The sequence below is a fragment of the Carlito syrichta genome, unplaced genomic scaffold (assembly GCF_000164805.1).
Source record: "Carlito syrichta isolate Samal-C Ts95f unplaced genomic scaffold, Tarsius_syrichta-2.0.1 Scaffold316041, whole genome shotgun sequence".
Lineage (NCBI taxonomy): Eukaryota > Metazoa > Chordata > Mammalia > Primates > Tarsiidae > Carlito > Carlito syrichta.
The window spans coordinates 1,550-9,617 of NW_007260137.1; positions in this window are offsets into that span (position 1 = coordinate 1,550).

Genomic DNA, 8,068 nt, shown 5'->3' on the forward strand with positions numbered 1-8,068 from the left:
GAGGAGGTGGGAGGGGTGTTGTGGTTTGGCGCGCGGGGCTTTTCGGAGGACAAAGAAGAAGGCTTATATAAGATGGCTGCTATTTTTTAAATGGCTCCCAACATAACCCCATCATAATTCAAGGAGTATTTGTAGTTTTGGAAGGAGTTCTGCTACTTAGTACAGATGAGTAAACAAACAGGGTCAGAGAGATTGCGTGCTTTGCTGGCAGTCACAATGTAGGTTAGTGACAGTCCACACAAGATTCCTGATCCACTGTGACTTTCTGTGTGTAGGGGAGTCAGAACCAGCTGTGCAGGGTTTTGAGTTCCTGAGGACTCTAGACCTTATTCTTCAGATATTGATGGGCCAAAAAAAGATGCTATAGTGGTTTTGGAGGGGGGAGTCATTGTGTTTTAGGAAAGCCTTAATATGCAGGATTGGAAAATGGGTGACTCTAAGGCAACAAGACCCAATCAAATTCTGTGTGAGACCCTTGTTGGGGTGTAGAAACCCTGGAAGAAACCCTGGAAAGAATAAAATAGCTGACCAAATAAAATACACAGATGAATTAAGAAATCAATAAAAGTCTGGTTTTTTAGAACATTTATCTTAGAATAAGATTTGATACCAAACTACCTGTAGTTTTTAGATTTTTCTGAGAGTTGCCTGGAAACTGGACTTGAGCAGATTTAAAGTTAGTTAGCATTTTGTGCTTTACCTGTTGGAAACCTATGTTTCCTTTGCCTGTTTAATATATCTTCATCAGATGAAGCCCTAGGAGGGTTTTCAGCACCCAGCAGAGTACCTGGCACATAATAGATGCCTAATAAATATTTGATAATTGCATGTTTCGTAGTAATGATGTGTAGGACTACAGTACATCAGTACTGACTGCACTGAGTCTTGTTTGTTTTGTTTTTCTCTATCCCTATTAGATATGTTACTTTTTTTTTTTTTTTTTTGAGTTGGAGTCTCACTCTGTCGCCCAGACTGGAGTGCAATGGCCACTCCCGGCCACCACAGCCTCAACCTGCTGGGCTCCGGCGATCCTTCTGCCTCAGCCTTCCAAGTAGCTGTAACTACAGGTGCACGCTACCACACCTGGATAACTTTTTTATTTATTGCAGAGATGAGGTCTCACCAAGTTGCCCAGGTGGGTCTTGAACCTGCGGGCTTAGGCAATCCACTCACCTTAGCCTCCCAAAGGTGCGGGATTACAGGCTGAGCCACCGAGCCCGGCTACGTTTCGTTTTTATAGGTGATGCCCTCTTATAGAAACTGAACACTTCCTGAAATTCGCTTTTTTCCCGCTTCTGTGACCACTTTTTTCTAGGTATCTTGCCTGTTCTTAGTCCCAATTTTGTTCTTCTTCCTTGTCCTTAAGGAAGGGTGTTTCCACAGGTTTCTGTCCTCAACTTTTTATTCTGTGTTAAACTTTCCAACCCTAGGGAGAGATATTTCTAGTGAAAGCATGTCTGATCATGCCATTATGTTTTAGGAAAGCCTTAATAAGCAGGATTGGAAAATGGGTGTCTATCAATTTCAGAGGCTCTCTATCAACTTCTGAATAAAACCCACATTTCTTTAGGTGTAAGACTTTCCAATTTTTACATTTTGCCAGTCTTTTCTTCTGCCTCATGATACGTGCATCTGGCCAGGCATCTCAAACTACTTGAAGCTTGTTCATTTATATTTTCATGCCTTTAGATATGTTATTTCTGTACTCCTGAAATGCTTTTCAATATGGCAGCATCCAGAGATCAGCTCAGGAATCCTTCCATCCCCAAATTTGGTATTACTTATTGTACCATGTGTACAATGTATAATATACCCTGATGCTTAAGGCTTGCTGTGGTCATCTAGTTTGTGGGCTCTTTAAGGGCAAAACCTTATCTTTTCTCTCTCCTACTTAATAGTATTCTTGACTTAGGTATTTGGTGCATGCATTTGTTTAAAAATTTTTTGTATTTAATAATGTTTTTTATTTGTGTTGTAGAATGCCAGAGGACTTGGATCTCAGCTGAAGGACAGTATTCCAGTTACTGAACTTTCAGCAAGTAGACTTTTGAAAGTCATGATCTTCAGAAAGTGTATTTGGGGTAGCTGTGACTTCAACCTTGTTATGATAAAAAATTTCCATGTATTATTTTTCATAGGCTTCTTTAAGTATTTTGATAGGCTATACTTGTGTGTTTAATTTGGGAGATGACAAATCATATACCTTACATGGTATGGGATGGGACAAGGCTTAGATGTTTCTGTAGTAGAATCAGAGTTCCAGGATAGGGCATCCTCCTGGGTGCCCATTAGCATGACTAGGGATTTGGTGGGATTCTTTTTTCTTTTTTTCCCTACTGATAACTTGATGAGCCATTTGCTGCCTTGTCTTATTAACTGTTAGACTAATTCGCTTTTCTTTGGAAGGCACTAGAGCATAGCAGTGAAGAGGTTGGACACTGGACTCGGGCTGTCTGGATTTGGATCATGGCTCTGCTGTTTATTATATATGTGACTTTTTGCTGTTTACTAGATGTGGGAAATGCCATATGTCTCAGTGTCCTTATCTATAAAATTGGGCTAGTAGTCTATATCTTATTTTGAGGAATATATAAGTTAATACCTGAAAAATGCTTTAAACAGCACCTGACATTCGAAGAACTCAGTAAGTGTTGGCTGGTATTGTTTTTTGTTTTTTCTAGCATTAGCAAACAGTTATGCCCTTTTCCGTATTTTTCTTTATATTTATATATTTCTTTATATTTCTCCCTCATTATATATTTTCAATTTTATAGTAAAATATGTATATAACTTGTGGAATTAGAGATATAATTTGACTTACAGTATTATCAAATTCATTGGCTAGGCAGTAACTAAGTTCTGATGATATTTTTTTTTCAAATGAACTGTTCCTATTTCTTCCTGATTGAACTGGAATATTGTCATGAGCAGGGCCATTTTCAGATCCCACTTCTTGGATAATGATCTCTGTAAAGACAATATTCAATAAGTGATTGTTCCAGGATTTCTAAGATTTCTTTCAGCTTTCAAATTCTGGTTTAGGTAGTAAGATGGTCATCTTTACTATCTAGATTGATATAGACCATAGACCTGGTTCTAGCTGTGCATCACCTAATAGTACTTTGTTCCCCTTTTTGTAGGTGTTAAGGAAATGCTAAACATATTGCTTGACATGTTTATTAAAGGTATATTGAATATGTTAGACCTGAAGGGAAGAGGCTTAGATAGTTTATGTAGTGCAAGAAGCATTCGAGTAATAGTAATAAACATTTATTAAATTTCTTCTAGATATAGGGTATCATTTAGTACCACGTTTTGGAGGGTTGTCCCTGATGATTAAAGTCTTAACCACCAGTGCCATAGATGCAGTATTCAGCAGTTATTATACATTGCATTTGACATATTTTTTCCTCTTTTGATGTATAGGTCTATGAATTTTTAACACATGTATCTATTCCTATAATTATCACCACTATCAGGCTACAGAACAATTTCATCACTCCCAAAAAATTCTCTCATGCCATTCAGTTATAGTTACACCCTTGATGTGGCTCTGTCCATGAATGGGCTTCATGTTTCCCACCATGCCTTTCTAAACAACTTGCACTTCCCTAATTATTATATTATTTCAATGTTGGACTTTTGCACAGGTTTTTCCGACTAGTGTGGATTCCTTTCTCTGTCCTAGCTAAAATTATGTCTTTTGCAATCAATTATATTAATGCCATCAATTGTTTTTGGCTAAGTCATTCTGGGAGCTACTTTGAGTAATTCTTTCCAAGGATAAAGTCCTAAAAAGAGCATGGCTGTAAATGAGAATAATTTGAGTCCAAATCTTGGCTCTTCCTTTGACTAGTCTTAAAAACTTGAGTAAGTTAGAGACCTTTCTGGACCTCAGATTTTTTTTTTCTTTGTTCTTAATGTGAAATGGAGAGAGCAGTAAGAACAGCATAGGGTTATTCTGAAGATTAAATGAAATAACATGTTTAGCATGAAAAAATTGTTGGCTTTCTCTTTTCCTGTCTGTTACTCAGATTTTAACTACATATGTGGACTTAAGTTTTCCATAGTGTTTATTCAAACAATCTTTGCCCAGAATTTAACCTTTTTTCCTACTCCCTAGACTTCTGCAATTCTTGTCCAGGTGTCTGACAGTTGCCTGATCATTCTTGCTTTTGATTCCTTCTTGGGGCTCTACCTCTGTTCTAACTACCAGGCCCCTTGCTGTCTAGTTTAATTTGCAAGCTACTATTTCTGTTTGTTCTCCTTCCTCCTCTTTCCCTCCCATTTCCTTTTTCTTAAAGTTTGAGAATGTAGAGAATTTTCTCATTATATATATTTATATATATATATATATATTTATATATATATATATATATTTATATATATATATATATACACACACACATATACATATATATCTCTCTCATACTATAAAGATGTAAGTAATTCTGTAGATAATTAATAATTGCAAACGATATATTTAGTCTGGATACATTTTGGGGGAAAATCTGAGCACCAACTGCCTGCTTAGATTCTATGTCATCATTTTAAAGATACTAGTATCATTTAGTCACTGACCACCTTTTACCCTTCTGGTAGTCTTTTGGCAATATCTAAAATTACCTGCATTTGCTGGGTGTGGTAACATGAGTCTGTAGTCCCAGCTACTTAGGAGGCTGAGACAAGAGGATCACTTGAGCCCAGGAGTTCAAAACCAGTCTGGACAACATAATGAGACCCTATCTCAGAAAGTTATAATAATAATAATACAATTATCTGCATGGACTTTAGTCATAACTATTAGACAGCTAACAAAGAACAGAAAAACTGAAAACTTGGTTGGCTGCAATAGTTTGTGGCATACCAACTATGTGCCAATAACTATACTACATATACTTTACACCACACCATGCTAGTTTTCAGTGGTATTACCCTGTCTCACAGATGCAGAAACTGAGGCTAAGATGGGTCAGGTAACTTGCACAAAGCCATATGATTGGGGAGCGATAAATTTAGAATCTGAGCTTAGATCATTCCACCTCCTCAGCCTGTATTATCTTCACCACACTTAGGAATCAGTCTGCAAAATTTGTTCTAAAATATGAACTGGTGCTTTTGTCCACTAGCTAACTTGAAGATTTGAACTTAGTTTTGTGAATTTTTCAAATGAAGGGCGAAGAATATGAAAGTCGATTATATGTCCTGTATTTTCCCCCCTGGGTTTTTTCTAATTTTGCTCTTGTATACTCTTTCTAAAGGTTCAACGTCTTCCATTTCTTTCAAGCACAAATGTTTCACAGAATATTTTGAAGAGTAATGATAAGACGATTGGATTTGAAGATATTCTTATTGGTGTCATTCACCTCCCTTGTATGGAGCCCCTATAATACACAAGACAGCAGTAAACAGGACAGACAAATTCTCATTCTCACAGAACTTGGGTTCACCTGTGTACATTCACTGTAGTAAGACAAAATGTAATGGTAGTGACTGTTCTTTAACTGTTTTTAGATGAACTTCTAAGGGTATGGTGGTTTCAGTCCAGTTAGCAGTAGTCCTTCACTTCATGTTCTGGGCAATAAGTCTAATGCAGTACTCTTAGGGAGAGTTAAAGAGTGATAGCTGGTTCTGTATTCACAGCGTTTGTGAGATTTGACTAGTATAGCTTTTATATGTTCCAATGTAACAGGATAGAGATTCCAGAAGCAAAACCTCAATTTCTCAACCAACTCATCTTCAACAAAGCCTCCTCCACCAACAACTGGGGAGAGGAGAACCTATTCAGTAAATGGTGCTGGGAAAACTGACCACATGCAGAAGTTTAAAACAAGATCCCTACATATCACCATACACAAAAATCAACTCCAAATGGATCAAAGACCTAAATGTAAAATCTCAAACTATAGGAACCTTAGAAAGTGCAGGAGACACCCTTATGGAAATTGGAACTGGTAACCAATTCCTGATCAAAACCCCCAAGTGCCCATGCCATAAGAGACAAGATAGACAAGTGGGACCTCATCAAACCGACAAGCTTCTGCAAAGCCAGAGAAACCATCAAGAGAGCGGGGAGACAGCCCACAGACTGGGAAAAAGTATTTGCCAACTCCATGTCTAACAAAGGCCTAACATCTAGGATTTACAAGGATCTCAAACATGCTGAAAGGAAAAAAACAAACAACCCCATTACAAAGTGGGCAAAAGATATGAATAGATGCTTCTCAAAAGAAGACATATGAGCAACCAATAGATACATGAAAATGCTTAGCCTCACTAGTCATCAAAGAAATGCAAATTAAAGCTACAATGAGATACCATCTAATTCCAGTCAGGATGATTATCATCAATAACTCAAAAAACAACAGATGCTGGAGAGGATATGGTGAAAAGGGAACCCTTTTACACTGTTGGTGCGAGTGTAAATTAGTACAGCCTCTATGGAAAACAGTGTGGCAATTCCTAAAAGACCTAAAAATCGACCTTCCATATGACCCCACAATCCCTCTACTGGGAACATACCTGGAAGAATTCAAATCAGTCTATAAAAAAGATACCTGCACATGTATGTCTATCGCAGCATTGTTCACAGTAACAAGAACATGGAATCAGCCATGGTGCCCATCCAAAGAAGAATGGGTTAAAAAAAATAAAGGAATATTATGCAGCCATAAAGAAGAACAAAATCATGAACTTCACAGCAACCTGGATGAACTTAGAGTCTATAATACAGAGTGATCTTTCACAGAAACAAAGAACTGAGTATCACATGTTCTCACTCATACATGGACCTTGAACAATCGTAATACTATAAGAAAAGGATTGGCAGTAGTGGGAAACTGCCAGGAGGGGGTGGGGATGTTATGTTTTTGTTGGCAAATTAGTTTTGTTTTTGTTTTTGTTTTTGACTCGAGGTCTCCCTCTGTCTCCCAGACTGGAATGCAGTTGAATGCTTACAGCAACCACAGACTTGATCTTCTGGGCTTGGGTGATTCTTCTGCCTCAGCTTCTCAAGTAACTGGGACTACAGCTGTAGTCCCTGGCTAATTAAAAATTTTTTTTTCTAGAGACAAAGTCTCACTCTGTTGCCCAGGCTGGTCTCGAACTTCTGGGTTCAAGCAATCCTCCTGCCTCAGCCTCCCAAACTGCTGGATTACAGATATGAGCCGTCACTCCTGGTCTTGCTTCCAGGTCTCAGATTTATTTCTGGAGGCAGTAGACATGCGTCGTCAACTGCACTTTGCCTTGTTGCTTCTTTTCAATATCTTGACCTAATGGAGACAGGAAAAATCTATATTGTTCATCACTGTGACAGAACAGAGGCCATGTAGAAGATATGGCTTTGGGTCAGTGGAGAATCAGGTAGAATTCTGCAATTACTTGGCTTTAACTCAAGACTTCCACTATCTTTCTTTCTTTTTTTTTTAATTGAGCCGGAGTCTCACTCTGTTGCCCAGGTTGGCACGTTCACATCTCATGAAGACCTGCTGGGCCCAGGCGATCCTTCCACCTCAGCCTTCCAAGTAGCTGGAACTACAGGCATGCACCACCACGCCTGGCTTACTTTTTGATTTTTTTGTAGAAACGAGGTCTCGTCAAGTTGCCCAACCTAGCCTCGAATCCTGAACTCAGCGTGGGCAACATAGGGAGACCTCATCTCTAGTGACAATGCAGCCATTAGGAATCGCCTAGGATCTTATATCTTTCTATCAAAATAGGTTGCTTTAGATTAATGTAAGCTAAGTCAATTACGTAATAAAACTTGCAAGTGGCTGAGTGCAGGGTAAGCCATTTGAGACTGGTAAAGGTCTGTATTTGGGGGGGGGCGGGTAGTCATGAAAGAAAGCTTGGTCTTGTTAGGGACTGTATTTTTTATTCAGAATTATCAAATAAGATAGAGAACTCTATTACAGGGCGGTTTTTTAGTTAAGAGGGAAAGAATAACAATACAGATGCTCCTCCCCCCCCCCACAAAAAAGAAAAAGTGTGTGAAATAGAAAAACACCCCCTAGCCCAACCAACCACTGCCACCTCGCGGGGGGCGGGGGGACCGGCCCCGCCCCGGCCG